Here is a 15,819-nt window from a genome sequence, read left to right as displayed (position 1 = left end):
CCCAGAAATCGCAAAGTGTGTGAAATGAGACCAAAATAACACAACACCGTCTTTTCGATTCTATATGCATGGAAAGAAAACGAATAAGCTTTGATTTCGCTTATTTCGTGTTCTTTGGTGTTATTGCAAATTTACCCAGAAATCGCAGTGTGTGTAATGAGACCAAAATTACACAACGCCGTCTTTTCGCTTCCATATGCAAAGAAAGAAGACGAATAAGCTTTGATTGCGCATATTTCTATTCGCATGGTGTTTTTTGGTGTGCTCCAGAATCACCCCCAACCAAAGCCAAAAGATGTTTTGGGTTCAATTTACATAAAAAGAAGATGATAAAGCTCTGATTGGGCTTATTTCAAATTGGTGTTTCTGGGGTTAGAATGCACATTCACCGAAAAATCTCAGAATGACATGTTTGTCATCAGCCCAAATCAAGCATAGGTGTTTTGGTTCCATCGCAATAGAAAGAAGACGAATAACCTTGGATTGTTCTTTCGGTGTTCATTCCCCACAAATAGCAAAGCAAAGTGTAATAAGCCTAAACAAAGCCATACAGATTGCTTTGGTTCCAGCTACATAGAAAGAAGAATCTTGGATTTGGCTTATTTCGTGTTCTTTGGTGTTATTGCAAATTTACCCAGAAATCGCAAAGTGTGTGTAATGATACCAAAATAATACAACGCCCTCTTTTCGCTTCCATATGCGAAAAAAGAAGACGAATAACCTTTGATTGCGCATATTTCTATTCGCATGGTGTTTTTTGGTGTGCACCAGAATAAGCCCCCCCTCCCCAAAGCCAAAAGGTGTTTTGGGTTCCATTTACATAAAAAGAAGATGATAAAGCTCTGATTGCGCTTATTTCAAATTGGTGTTTCTGGGGTTAGAATGCACATTCACCGAAAAATCTCAGAGTGACATGTTTGTCATCAGCCCAAATCAAGCATAGGTGTTTTGGTTCCATCACAATAGAAAGAAGACGAATAACCTTGGATTGTTCTTTCGGTGTTCATTCCCCACAAATAGCAAAGCAAAGTGTAATAAGCCTAAACAAAGCCATACAGATTGTTTTGGTTCCAGCTACATAGAAAGAAGAATCTTGGATTTCGCTTATTTCGTGTTCTTTGGTGTTATTGCAAATTTACCCAGAAATCGCAAAGTGTGTGTAATGAGACGAAAATAACACAACGCCGTCTTTTCGCTTCCATATGCAAGAAAGAAGACGAATAAGCTTTGATTGCGCATATTTCTATTCGCATGGTGTTTTTTGGTGTGCTCCAGAATCACCCCCAACCAAAGCCAAAAGATGTTTTGGGTTCCATTTACATAAAAAGAAGATGATAAAGCTCTGATTGCGCTTATTTCAAATTGGTGTTTCTGGGGTTAGAATGCACATTCACCGAAAAATCTCAGACATGTTTGTTATCAGCCCAAATCAAGCATAGGTGTTTTGGTTCCATCTCAATAGAAATAGGACAAATACCCTTGGATTGTTCTTTCGGTGTTCATTCCCCACAAATAGCAAAGCAAAGTAATAAGCCTAAACAAAGCCATACAGATTGTTTTGGTTCCAGCTCCATAGAAAGAAGAATCTTGGATTTCGCTTATTTCGTGTTCTTTGGTGTTAATGCACATTGACCCAGAAATCGCAAAGTGTGTGAAATGAGACCAAAATAACACAACACCGTCTTTTCGCTTCTATATGCATGAAAGAAAACGAATAAGCTTTGATTTTGCTTATTTCGTGTTCTTTGGTGTTATTGCAAATTTACCCAGAAATCGCAAAGTGAGACCAAAATTACACAACGCCATCTTTTCGCTTCCATATGCGTAGAAAGAAGACGAATAAGCTTAGATTGCGCATATTTCTATTCGCATGGTGTTTTTTGGTGTGCTCCAGAATCAGCCCCAACCAAAGCCAAAAGATGTTTTGGGTTCCATTTACATAAAGAGAAGATGATAAAGCTCTGATTGCGCTTATTTCAAATTGGTGTTTCTGGAGTTAGAATGCACATTCACCGAAAAATCTCAGACATGTTTGATATCAGCCCAAATCAAGCATAGGTGTTTTGGTTCCATCTCAATAGAAAGAGGACAAATAACCTTGGATTGTTCTTTCGGTGTTCATTCCCCACAAATAGCAAAGCAAAGTAATAAGCCTAAACAAAGCCATACAGATTGTTTTGGTTCCAGCTCCATAGAAAGAAGAATCTTGGATTTCGCTTATTTCGTGATCTTTGGTGTTATTGCAAATTTACCCAGAAATCGCAAAGTGTGTTTAATGAGACCAAAATTACACAACGCCATCTTTTCGCTTCCATATGCGTAGAAAGAAGACGAATAAGCTTTGATTGCGCATATTTCTATTCGCATGGTGTTTTTTGGTGTGCTCCAGAATCACCCCCAACCAAAGCCAAAAGATGTTTTGGGTTCCATTTACATAAAAAGAAGATGATAAAACTCTGATTGCGCTTATATCAAATTGGTGTTTCTGGGGTTAGAATGCACATTCACCGAAAAATCTCAGACATGTTTGTTATCAGCCCAAATCAAGCATAGGTGTTTTGGTTCCATCTCAATAGAAAGAGGACAAATAACCTTGGATTGTTCTTTCGGTGTTCATTCCCCACAAATAGCAAAGCAAAGTAATAAGCCTAAACAAAGCCATACAGATTGTTTTGGTTCCAGCTACAAGGAAAGAAGAATCTTGGATTTCGCTTATTTCGTGTTCTTTGGTGTTAATGCACATTGACCCAGAAATCGCAAAGTGTGTTAAATGAGACCAAAATAACACAACACCGTCTTTTCGCTTCTATATGCATGGAAAGAACACGAATAAGCTTTGATTTCGCTTATTTCGTGTTCTTTGGTGTTATTGCAAATTTACCCAGAAATCGCAGTGTGTGCAATGAGACCAAAATTACAAAACGCCGTCTTTTCGCTTCCATATGCAAGAAAGAAGACGAATAAGCTTTGCTTGCGCATATTTCTATTCGCATGGTGTTTTTTGGTGTGCACCAGAATAAGCCCCCCCCTCCCCAAAGCCAAAAGGTGTTTTGGGTTCCATTTACATAAAGAGAAGATGATAAAGCTCTGATTGCGCTTATTTCAAATTGGTGTTTCTGGAGTTAGAATGCACATTCACCGAAAAATCTCAGACATGTTTGATATCAGCCCAAATCAAGCATAGGTGTTTTGGTTCCATCTCAATAGAAAGAGGACAAATAACCTTGGATTGTTCTTTCGGTGTTCATTCCCCACAAATAGCAAAGCAAAGTAATAAGCCTAAACAAAGCCATACAGATTGTTTTGGTTCCAGCTCCATAGAAAGAAGAATCTTGGATTTCGCTTATTTCGTGATCTTTGGTGTTATTGCAAATTTACCCAGAAATCGCAAAGTGTGTGTAATGAGACCAAAATTACACAACGCCATCTTTTCGCTTCCATATGCGTAGAAAGAAGACGAATAAGTTTGATTGCGCATATTTCTATTCGCATGGTGTTTTTTGGTGTGCTCCAGAATCACCCCCAACCAAAGCCAAAAGATGTTTTGGGTTCCATTTACATAAAAAGAAGATGATAAAGCTCTGATTGCGCTTATTTCAAATAGGTGTTTCTGGGGTTAGAATGCACATTCACCGAAAAATCTCAGAGTGACATGTTTGTCATCAGCCCAAATCAAGCATAGGTGTTTTGGTTCCATCGCAATAGAAAGAAGACGAATAACCTTGGATTGTTCTTTCGGTGTTCATTCCCCACAAATAGCAAAGCAAAGTAATAAGCCTAAACAAAGCCATACAGATTGTTTTGGTTCCAGCTCCATAGAAAGAAGAATCTTGGATTTCGCTTATTTCGTGTTCTTTGGTGTTAATGCACATTGACCCAGAAATCGCAAAATGTGTTTAATGAGACCAAAATTACACAACGCCATCTTTTCGCTTCCATATGCGTAGAAAGAAGACGAATAAGTTTGATTGCGCATATTTCTATTCGCATGGTGTTTTTTGGTGTGCTCCAGAATCACCCCCAACCAAAGCCAAAAGATGTTTTGGGTTCCATTTACATAAAAAGAAGATGATAAAGCTCTGATTGCGCTTATTTCAAATTGGTGTTTCTGGGGTTAGAATGCACATTCACCGAAAAATCTCAGAATGACATGTTTGTCATCAGCCCAAATCAAGCATAGGTGTTTTGGTTCCATCGCAATAGAAAGAAGACGAATAACCTTGGATTGTTCTTTCGGTGTTCATTCCCCACAAATAGCAAAGCAAACTGTAATAAGCCTAAACAAAGCCATACAGATTATTTTGGTTCCAGCTCCATAGAAAGAAGAATCTTGGATTTCGCTTATTTCGTGTTCTTTGGTGTTATTGCAAATTTACCCAGAAATCGCAAAGTGTGTGTAATGAGACCAAAATAACACAACGCCCTCTTTTCGCTTCCATATCCGAAAAAAGAAGACGAATAACCTTTGATTGCGCATATTTCTATTCGCATGGTGTTTTTTGATGTGCACCAGAATCAGCCCCCCCCCCAAAGCCAAAAGGTGTTTTGGGTTCCATTTACATAAAAAGAAGATGATAAAGCTCTGATTGCGCTTATTTCAAATTGGTGTTTCTGGGGTTAGAATGCATATTCACCGAAAAATCTCAGAGTGACATGTTTGTTATCAGCCCAAATCAAGCATCGGTGTTTTGGTTCCATCTCAATAGAAAGAGGACGAATAACCTTGGATTGTTCTTTCGGTGTTCATTCCCCACAAATAGTAAAGCAAAGTGTACTAAGCCTAAACAAAGCCATACAGATTGGTTTGGTTCCAGCTCCATAGAAAGAAGAATCTTGGATTTCGCTTATTTCGTGTTCTTTGGTGTTAATGCACATTGACCCAGAAATCGCAAAGTGTGTGAAATGAGACCATAATAACACAACACCGTCTTTTCGCTTCTATATGCATGGAAAGAAAACGAATAAGCTTTGATTTCACTTATTTCGTGTTCTTTGGTGTTATTGCAAATTTACCCAGAAATCGCAAAGTGTGTGTAATGAGACCAAAATTACACAACGCCATCTTTTCGCTTCCATATGCGTAGAAAGAAGACGAATAAGTTTGATTGCGCATATTTCTATTCGCATGGTGTTTTTTGGTGTGCTCCAGAATCACCCCCAACCAAAGCCAAAAGATGTTTTGGGTTCCATTTACATAAAAAGAAGATGATAAAGCTCTGATTGCGCTTATTTCAAATTGGTGTTTCTGGGGTTAGAATGCACATTCACCGAAAAATCTCAGACATGTTTGTCATCAGCCCAAATCAAGCATAGGTGTTTTGGTTGCATCTCAATAGAAAGAGGACGAATAACCTTGGATTGTTCTTTCGGTGTTCATTCCCCACAAATAGCAAAGCAAAGTAATAAGCCTAAACAAAGCCATACAGATTGTTTTGGTTCCAGCTCCATAGAAAGAAGAATCTTGGATTTCGCTTATTTCGTGTTCTTTGGTGTTAATGCACATTGACCCAGAAATCGCAAAGTGTGTGAAATGAGACCAAAATAACACAACACCGTCTTTTCGCTTCTATATGCATGAAGGAAAACGAATAAGCTTTGATTTTGCTTATTTCGTGTTCTTTGGTGTTATTGCAAATTTACCCAGAAATCGCAAAGTGTGTGTAATGAGACCAAAATTACACAACGCCATCTTTTCGCTTCCATATGCGTAGAAAGAAGACGAATAAGCTTAGATTGCGCATATTTCTATTCGCATGGTGTTTTTTGGTGTGCTCCAGAATCACCCCCAACCAAAGCCAAAAGATGTTTTGGGTTCCATTTACATAAAAAGAAGATGATAAAGCTCTGATTGCGCTTATTTCAAATTGGTGTTTCTGGGGTTAGAATGCACATTCACCGAAAAATCTCAGACATGTTTGTCATCAGCCCAAATCAAGCATAGGTGTTTTGGTTCCATCTCAATAGAAAGAGGACAAATACCCTTGGATTGTTCTTTCGGTGTTCATTCCCCACAAATAGCAAAGCAAAGTAATAAGCCTAAACAAAGCCATACAGATTGTTTTGGTTCCAGCTCCATAGAAAGAAGAATCTTGGATTTCGCTTATTTCGTGTTCTTTGGTGTTAATGCACATTGACCCAGAAATCGCAAAGTGTGTGTAATGAGACCAAAATTACACAACGCCATCTTTTCGCTTCCATATGCGTAGAAAGAAGACGAATAAGTTTGATTGCGCATATTTCTATTCGCATGGTGTTTTTTGGTGTGCTCCAGAATCACCCCCAACCAAAGCCAAAAGATGTTTTGGGTTCCATTTACATAAAAAGAAGATGATAAAGCTCTGATTGCGCTTATTTCAAATTGGTGTTTCTGGGGTTAGAATGCACATTCACCGAAAAATCTCAGAATGACATGTTTGTCATCAGCCCAAATCAAGCATAGGTGTTTTGGTTCCATCGCAATAGCGATAAAAAAATAGGCCCAAAAAATCTTTTAAAGGCAAATTGACTAAGATCAATGTTTGGCAAGACAACGTGCAACCTTGCCTTGCTAACTTGGAATATTGCAGGTTGGCAAAAGAGGGTTTCTGACCAATCCTTTGCTAAATATATCCAGAGACATGACATTGTGTTCCTCCAGGAGACCTGGAGCACAAGTGAAGTGGAGCTAAATGGTTTTTCTGCGTTCTCCCTCCCAGGTCTTTTAAGTACTAGAGGGGGGCGAGTTAAAGGTGGGTTAGTTACCTTAATCTCAACAAGGCTAAGGGCCATATTTAAAGAACTAGACCCACTAGACCATCTGGCCACAGCTGTGCAAGTACAGTGGAGAACCCACAGCTTGCTGCTGATTAACGTATACCTACCCCCACAAAGAGAGAAAAGATTGATAAGAAACACTTGGGCTCAGTTAGAACAGTATCTTGACAAACTATCAAATCAATTTCCTGATGCCTCTGTAGTGGTGGCAGGCGACCTAAATGCCAGAACTGGACAATCTGATGAGGCTTTGTATGCCCATTTCCACGAAACAGTCCCCATTATAGAGGAAACCCACCCAATACCAGCTAGAGTCTCAAAGGATAAAGGCTGCAATTATGCCGGCTTATGCCTACTACGCTTGGTCAACAAGTTGGACTTGGTTATACTGAATGGCCGTACAGAGGGGGAGAAGGTCGGAGAATTCACATTTATATCTAACAATGGCGCCTCCACAATTGACTATATAATCGTGTCGTATGATCTTCAAAACAAAGTTCTGGAATGCAAAGTGGAGGAGCGCTTAGACAGTGACCATCTGCCATTAAGTGCACTCGTAGCTGCGGGGAAGGATTTATCCTGCGCTGAGAAAATCGAGCATTCGAGCCCTACAGCTCTGGAGCTTAGATATTCGCGTATCAGATGGACAGATGAACTGCATAAGGAAATTTCAAGCAGGCTATGCTCAAAGGAATTCCTCACTAAGAGAGAAAACCTTATAACTTCCTCTAGCCATGAACTAAAGATAAATTTATTTCAGGAGTTAATTTCACTCCTTCAAGATTCCCTGAAGGAAAAAAGGAACAGGCCAAGTAGGCAATCTTCAGTATATAAAAACTCCAAACCCTGGTTTGATCAAGAATGTCAGGACATGAAGCTAAACTTACTGAAAAAATACAAGAATTATAGATCTGCCAATTTACCCCAACTCCCCACGGGCTGGTTTGAAGATAAACGAAACTATAAAATTTTGATCAAAAACAAAAAACTCCTGGCACAGAAAAGAGAATGGAAATGCCTAATAGATGCATCCAGAGAGAGAGATTCGGCCACCTTCTGGAGACTGGTAGCAAATGGAGTGCGATCTACTTCCTCAGAAGTGGAGTTTACTATACCTGCAGGGACTTGGGAGGCATTTTTCCAATCTTTATATTCAGCTCTGCCTTTGACACAGCCACTAATACAGTGTGCGGCAGGTGATGAGTGGCCTCCGGTGTCGGTTGCGGAGATTAGGAGGCTTATTCAGGCACTCAAACATAGAAAAGCCCCGGGAGCAGATAATATTTCTCCTGAGCTTCTCAAAGCCAATATTGACTGGTGGGCCCCAGTCCTTGCCACCCTTTTCACCAGCATAGATCAAACAGCAATAATACCAGAGGACTGGGGATTGGCAATCATCGTTCCCATATTCAAGAAAGGCTGTAAACTTGATCCAGCCAATTACAGACCAATCAGTCTCTTAAGCATCATTAGCAAACTTTATGCAACTCACTTACGTGAAAAGTTTGCGGACTGGCTGGAACAGGAGCACATCCTAAAGGAAGCCCAGGCTGGTTTCAGGGCACATAGATCAACTCTAGACCAAGGACTGGTATTGCAACATCTAGTGGAGAAATACACCTCAAAGAAAGGAGGCTCTCTCTATGTAGCCTTCATAGATTTCAAATCAGCTTTCGATTCGATACCCCGGCATAGACTTTGGGAAAAATTAAATGCCACAAACATCGATAGACGTCTTTTGCTTCTTATCCGTAGACTACATGAAAATACTCGGATCCGTGTTAGATGTGATCGTTATGGGAACCTATCAAAGGAAATCCAAAGTTTCCATGGTGTCAAGCAAGGCTGTGTTCTTGCCCCCATTCTATTCAACTTTTATATAAACTCCTTAGTCGGAAAGATGGAGGAAGCAAGTACTCATTCCCCAAACCTAAACAATATACCAATACCAGTCCTTTTGTACGCAGATGATGCGGCACTTATTTCCTTCTCTTGTGTGGGTCTAAGAAAACTTCTACGAGCTCTTACAGAGTATTGCGAAGCTGAACACCTAATAATAAATTATACTAAATCAAAAATTATGGTGTTCCCCAAGAGAAAACTCCGACATAAATGGAAAATTAATAACCAACCTATTGAGCAAGTAACATCTTTTAGATATCTTGGAATAATTTTTGATGAGAAGGGATCTTGGTGCCATCAGATTAAGAATTCCATTGTCAATGCGCAAAGATCTTTTAGAGCTATCATAAGATTCTTTTACAGAAAAGGAGGTCAATATGTTCCTGCCGCCTCCCAGGTCTTTGTTGCAAAAATACTTCCACAACTGATGTATGGCACCCAGATATTTAATTGTCAAAAACTCAAGTCCCTGGAATCTGTACAAACTAAATTTTACCGCTCCCTACTAGGGTTACCTACCTGTGTCTCCAACACTGCCATTAGGCTGGAGGTAGGTCAACTCCCTATTAATGCCAGGATATGGATCCTGAAGATTCACTTCTGGCTAAAACTCATATTTTTCCCAGTGGGAGTGGCTCCATTGACTTTATTAGACCCGTTCCAGTCTAAATGGAGATTGTCGCTTTATGAAAAATTGAAGGGCCTGGGGCTTTCCCCACAAGAACTTATAGCCGCAGGTTTTGAAAAGGCTAAAATGATGGTGAGCCAGCGAATAGGAGATGTAGAGCTTCAGGACCATATGAGCAAGATAGATAAATATCCAGCTATCCAAGATTATGAAAAAGGGTTTAATTTAACCCCATATTTGCTGGATCTACAAATCGCAAAATATAGGCGGGCGTTTACCCTTACCAGATTTGATGTACTGCCATCTGCCTTACTAAAGGGCAGATACGAGGGCACACCCTATGCTGAACGAGTTTGCCCATGTGGTCTGAAGGAGGTGGAAACGGCTTCACATGTGTTGTTACACTGCGACCTTTACGGGGATATCAGGTCACTGTTTATCTCTCCTATCGTCCAGAAATTTCCAGGTCGATCTGAATCCCAGCGGCTGAAAATCCTACTAGGAGATAAAAACCCAGAAGTAACACTGAAAGTGGCCAAGTTTTCTGCGGCCGCGATCAAGCGGAGGGCATTAGTTGTAAAAAAGTAAAAGATCTGACTCTTGGACAAGCCCCCCCCCCCCCCCTTTTTTTTTTTTTTCTTTTTAAGTCTACACATATATGGTAGTGCATATATGAGTATATATGTGCGTGTGTGTGGGTGTGTGTGCATATGTGCATTGTTTTTATGTATAATTTTACAACTTTTAATTGACACCATCATTCCCTCGTAAACTACTGTTGTCTTTATGTTGGTTTTTTTTCTTCTGGTCTATGACCGTAATAAACTTATTCAATTCAAATCGCAATAGAAAGAAGACGAATAACCTTGGATTGTTCTTTCGGTGTTCATTCCCCACAAATAGCAAAGCAAACTGTAATAAGCCTAAACAAAGCCATACAGATTATTTTGGTTCCAGCTCCATAGAAAGAAGAATCTTGGATTTCGCTTATTTCGTGTTCTTTGGTGTTATTGCAAATTTACCCAGAAATCGCAAAGTGTGTGTAATGAGACCAAAATAACACAACGCCCTCTTTTCGCTTCCATATGCGAAAAAAGAAGACGAATAACCTTTGATTGCGCATATTTCTATTCGCATGGTGTTTTTTGATGTGCACCAGAATCAGCCCCCCCCCCAAAGCCAAAAGGTGTTTTGGGTTCCATTTACATAAAAAGAAGATGATAAAGCTCTGATTGCGCTTATTTCAAATTGGTGTTTCTGGGGTTAGAATGCATATTCACCGAAAAATCTCAGAGTGACATGTTTGTTATCAGCCCAAATCAAGCATCGGTGTTTTGGTTCCATCTCAATAGAAAGAGGACGAATAACCTTGGATTGTTCTTTCGGTGTTCATTCCCCACAAATAGTAAAGCAAAGTGTACTAAGCCTAAACAAAGCCATACAGATTGTTTTGGTTCCAGCTACATAGAAAGAAGAATCTTGGATTTCGCTTATTTCGTGTTCTTTGGTGTTAATGCACATTGACCCAGAAATCGCAAAGTGTGTGAAATGAGACCATAATAACACAACACCGTCTTTTCGCTTCTATATGCATGGAAAGAAAACGAATAAGCTTTGATTTCGCTTATTTCGTGTTCTTTGGTGTTATTGCAAATTTACCCAGAAATCGCAAAGTGTGTGTAATGAGACCAAAATTACACAACGCCATCTTTTCGCTTCCATATGCGTAGAAAGAAGACGAATAAGTTTGATTGCGCATATTTCTATTCGCATGGTGTTTTTTGGTGTGCTCCAGAATCACCCCCAACCAAAGCCAAAAGATGTTTTGGGTTCCATTTACATAAAAAGAAGATGATAAAGCTCTGATTGCGCTTATTTCAAATTGGTGTTTCTGGGGTTAGAATGCACATTCACCGAAAAATCTCAGACATGTTTGTCATCAGCCCAAATCAAGCATAGTTGTTTTGGTTGCATCTCAATAGAAAGAGGACGAATAACCTTGGATTGTTCTTTCGGTGTTCATTCCCCACAAATAGCAAAGCAAAGTAATAAGCCTAAACAAAGCCATACAGATTGTTTTGGTTCCAGCTCCATAGAAAGAAGAATCTTGGATTTCGCTTATTTCGTGTTCTTTGGTGTTAATGCAATTGACCCAGAAATCGCAAAGTGTGTGAAATGAGACCAAAATAACACAACACCGTCTTTTCGCTTCTATATGCATGAAGGAAAACGAATAAGCTTTGATTTTGCTTATTTCGTGTTCTTTGGTGTTATTGCAAATTTACCCAGAAATCGCAAAGTGTGTGTAATGAGACCAAAATTACACAACGCCATCTTTTCGCTTCCATATGCGTAGAAAGAAGACGAATAAGCTTAGATTGCGCATATTTCTATTCGCATGGTGTTTTTTGGTGTGCTCCAGAATCAGCCCCAACCAAAGCCAAAAGATGTTTTCGGTTCCATTTACATAAAAAGAAGATGATAAAGCTCTGATTGCGCTTATTTCAAATTGGTGTTTCTGGGGTTAGAATGCACATTCACCGAAAAATCTCAGTGACATGTTTGTCATCAGCCCAAATCAAGCATAGGTGTTTTGGTTCCATCTCCATAGAAAGAGGACGAATAACCTTGGATTGTTCTTTCGGTGTTCATTCCCCACAAATAGCAAAGCAAAGTGCAATAAGCCTAAAGAAAGCCATACAGATTGTTTTGGTTCCAGCTACAAGGAAAGAAGAATCTTGGATTTCGCTTATTTCGTGTTCTTTGGTGTTAATGCACATTGACCCAGAAATCGCAAAGTGTGTGTAATGAGACCAAAATAACACAACACCGTCTTTTCGCTTCTATATGCATGGAAAGAAAACGAATAAGCTTTGATTTCGCTTATTTTGTGTTCTTTGGTGTTATTGCAAATTTACCCAGAAATCGCAAAGTGTGTGTAATGAGACCAAAATTACACAACGCCATCTTTTCGCTTCCATATGCGTAGAAAGAAGACAAATAAGTTTGATTGCGCATATTTCTATTCGCATGGTGTTTTTTGGTGTGCTCCAGAATCAGCCCCAACCAAAGCCAAAAGATGTTTTCGGTTCCATTTACATAAAAAGAAGATGATAAAGCTCTGATTGCGCTTATTTCAAATTGGTGTTTCTGGGGTTAGAATGCACATTCACCGAAAAATCTCAGTGACATGTTTGTCATCAGCCCAAATCAAGCATAGGTGTTTTGGTTCCATCTCCATAGAAAGAGGACGAATAACCTTGGATTGTTCTTTCGGTGTTCATTCCCCACAAATAGCAAAGCAAAGTGCAATAAGCCTAAACAAAGCCATACAGATTGTTTTGGTTCCAGCTACAAGGAAAGAAGAATCTTGGATTTCGCTTATTTCGTGTTCTTTGGTGTTAATGCACATTGACCCAGAAATCGCAAAGTGTGTGTAATGAGACCAAAATAACACAACACCGTCTTTTCGCTTCTATATGCATGGAAAGAAAACGAATAAGCTTTGATTTCGCTTATTTTGTGTTCTTTGGTGTTATTGCAAATTTACCCAGAAATCGCAAAGCGTGTGTAATGAGACCAAAATTACACAACGCCATCTTTTCGCTTCCATATGCGTAGAAAGAAGACAAATAAGTTTGATTGCGCATATTTCTATTCGCATGGTGTTTTTTGGTGTGCACCAGAATCACCCCCAACCAAAGCCAAAAGATGTTTTGGGTTCCATTTACATAAAAAGAAGATGATAAAGCTCTGATTGCGCTTATTTCAAATTGGTGTTTCTGGGGTTAGAATGCACATTCACCCAAAAATCTCAGAGTGACATGTTTGTCATCAGCCCAAATCAAGCATAGGTGTTTTGGTTCCATCGCAATAGAAAGAAGACGAATAACCTTGGATTGTTCTTTCGGTGTTCATTCCCCACAAATAGCAAAGCAAAGTGTAATAAGCCTAAACAAAGCCATACAGATTGTTTTGGTTCCAGCTACATAGAAAGAAGAATCTTGGATTTCGCTTATTTCGTGTTCTTTGGTGTTATTGCAAATTTACCCAGAAATCGCAAAGTGTGTGTAATGAGACGAAAATAACACAACGCCGTCTTTTCGCTTCCATATGCAAGAAAGAAGACGAATAAGCTTTGATTGCGCATATTTCTATTCGCATGGTGTTTTTTGGTGTGCTCCAGAATCACCCCCAACCAAAGCCAAAAGGTGTTTTGGGTTCCATTTACATAAAAAGAAGATGATAAAGCTCTGATTGCGCTTATTTCAAATTGGTGTTTCTGGGGTTAGAATGCACATTCACCGAAAAATCTCAGACATGTTTGTTATCAGCCCAAATCAAGCATAGGTGTTTTGGTTGCATCTCAATAGAAATAGGACAAATACCCTTGGATAGTTCTTTCGGTGTTCATTCCCCACAAATAGCAAAGCAAAGTAATAAGCCTAAACAAAGCCATACAGATTGTTTTGGTTCCAGCTCCATAGAAAGAAGAATCTTGGATTTCGCTTATTTCGTGTTCTTTGGTGTTAATGCACATTGACCCAGAAATCGCAAAGTGTGTGAAATGAGACCAAAATAACACAACACCGTCTTTTCGCTTCTATATGCATGAAAGAAAACGAATAAGCTTTGATTTTGCTTATTTCGTGTTCTTTGGTGTTATTGCAAATTTACCCAGAAATCGCAAAGTGTGTGTAATGAGACCAAAATTACACAACGCCATCTTTTCGCTTCCATATGCGTAGAAAGAAGACGAATAAGCTTAGATTGCGCATATTTCTATTCGCATGGTGTTTTTTGGTGTGCTCCAGAATCAGCCCCAACCAAAGCCAAAAGATGTTTTGGGTTCCATTTACATAAAGAGAAGATGATAAAGCTCTGATTGCGCTTATTTCAAATTGGTGTTTCTGGAGTTAGAATGCACATTCACCGAAAAATCTCAGACATGTTTGATATCAGCCCAAATCAAGCATAGGTGTTTTGGTTCCATCTCAATAGAAAGAGGACAAATAACTTTGGATTGTTCTTTCGGTGTTCATTCCCCACAAATAGCAAAGCAAAGTAATAAGCCTAAACAAAGCCATACAGATTGTTTTGGTTCCAGCTCCATAGAAAGAAGAATCTTGGATTTCGCTTATTTCGTGATCTTTGGTGTTATTGCAAATTTACCCAGAAATCGCAAAGTGTGTGTAATGAGACCAAAATTACACAACGCCATCTTTTCGCTTCCATATGCGTAGAAAGAAGACGAATAAGTTTGATTGCGCATATTTCTATTCGCATGGTGTTTTTTGGTGTGCTCCAGAATCACCCCCAACCAAAGCCAAAAGATGTTTTGGGTTCCATTTACATAAAAAGAAGATGATAAAGCTCTGATTGCGCTTATTTCAAATTGGTGTTTCTGGGGTTAGAATGCACATTCACCGAAAAATCTCAGAGTGACATGTTTGTCATCAGCCCAAATCAAGCATAGGTGTATTGGTTCCATCGCAATAGAAAGAAGACGAATAACCTTGGATTGTTCTTTCGGTGTTCATTCCCCACAAATAGCAAAGCAAAGTGTAATAAGCCTAAACAAAGCCATACAGATTGTTTTGGTTCCAGCTACATAGAAAGAAGAATCTTGGATTTCGCTTATTTCGTGTTCTTTGGTGTTAATGCACATTGACCCAGAAATCGCAAAGTGTGTTAAATGAGACCAAAATAACACAACACCGTCTTTTCGCTTCTATATGCATGGAAAGAAAACGAATAAGCTTTGATTTCGCTTATTTCGTGTTCTTTGGTGTTATTGCAAATTTACCCAGAAATCGCAGTGTGTGCAATGAGACCAAAATTACAAAACGCCGTCTTTTCGCTTCCATATGCAAGAAAGAAGACGAATAAGCTTTGATTGCGCATATTTCTATTCGCATGGTGTTTTTTGGTGTGCACCAGAATAAGCCCCCCCCTCCCCAAAGCCAAAAGGTGTTTTGGGTTCCATTTACATAAAGAGAAGATGATAAAGCTCTGATTGCGCTTATTTCAAATTGGTGTTTCTGGAGTTAGAATGCAAATTCACCGAAAAATCTCAGACATGTTTGATATCAGCCCAAATCAAGCATAGGTGTTTTGGTTCCATCTCAATAGAAAGAGGACAAATAACCTTGGATTGTTCTTTCGGTGTTCATTCCCCACAAATAGCAAAGCAAAGTAATAAGCCTAAACAAAGCCATACAGATTGTTTTGGTTCCAGCTCCATAGAAAGAAGAATCTTGGATTTCGCTTATTTCGTGATCTTTGGTGTTATTGCAAATTTACCCAGAAATCGCAAAGTGTGTGTAATGAGACCAAAATTACACAACGCCATCTTTTCGCTTCCATATGCGTAGAAAGAAGACGAATAAGTTTGATTGCGCATATTTCTATTCGCATGGTGTTTTTTGGTGTTGTCAGCGCTGCCCAAGGTCCCAGCTCACACAAGACCAACGCTGCTTCTTGCTCAAGTTCAAAAGTCTTTATTGAAGTTCAGTCTCATTTCCAGACGTGCAGCG

The sequence above is a fragment of the Podarcis raffonei genome, chromosome 12 (genome assembly GCF_027172205.1).
Source record: "Podarcis raffonei isolate rPodRaf1 chromosome 12, rPodRaf1.pri, whole genome shotgun sequence".
Lineage (NCBI taxonomy): Eukaryota > Metazoa > Chordata > Lepidosauria > Squamata > Lacertidae > Podarcis > Podarcis raffonei.
Note: the sequence above shows the minus strand (reverse complement) of the source record.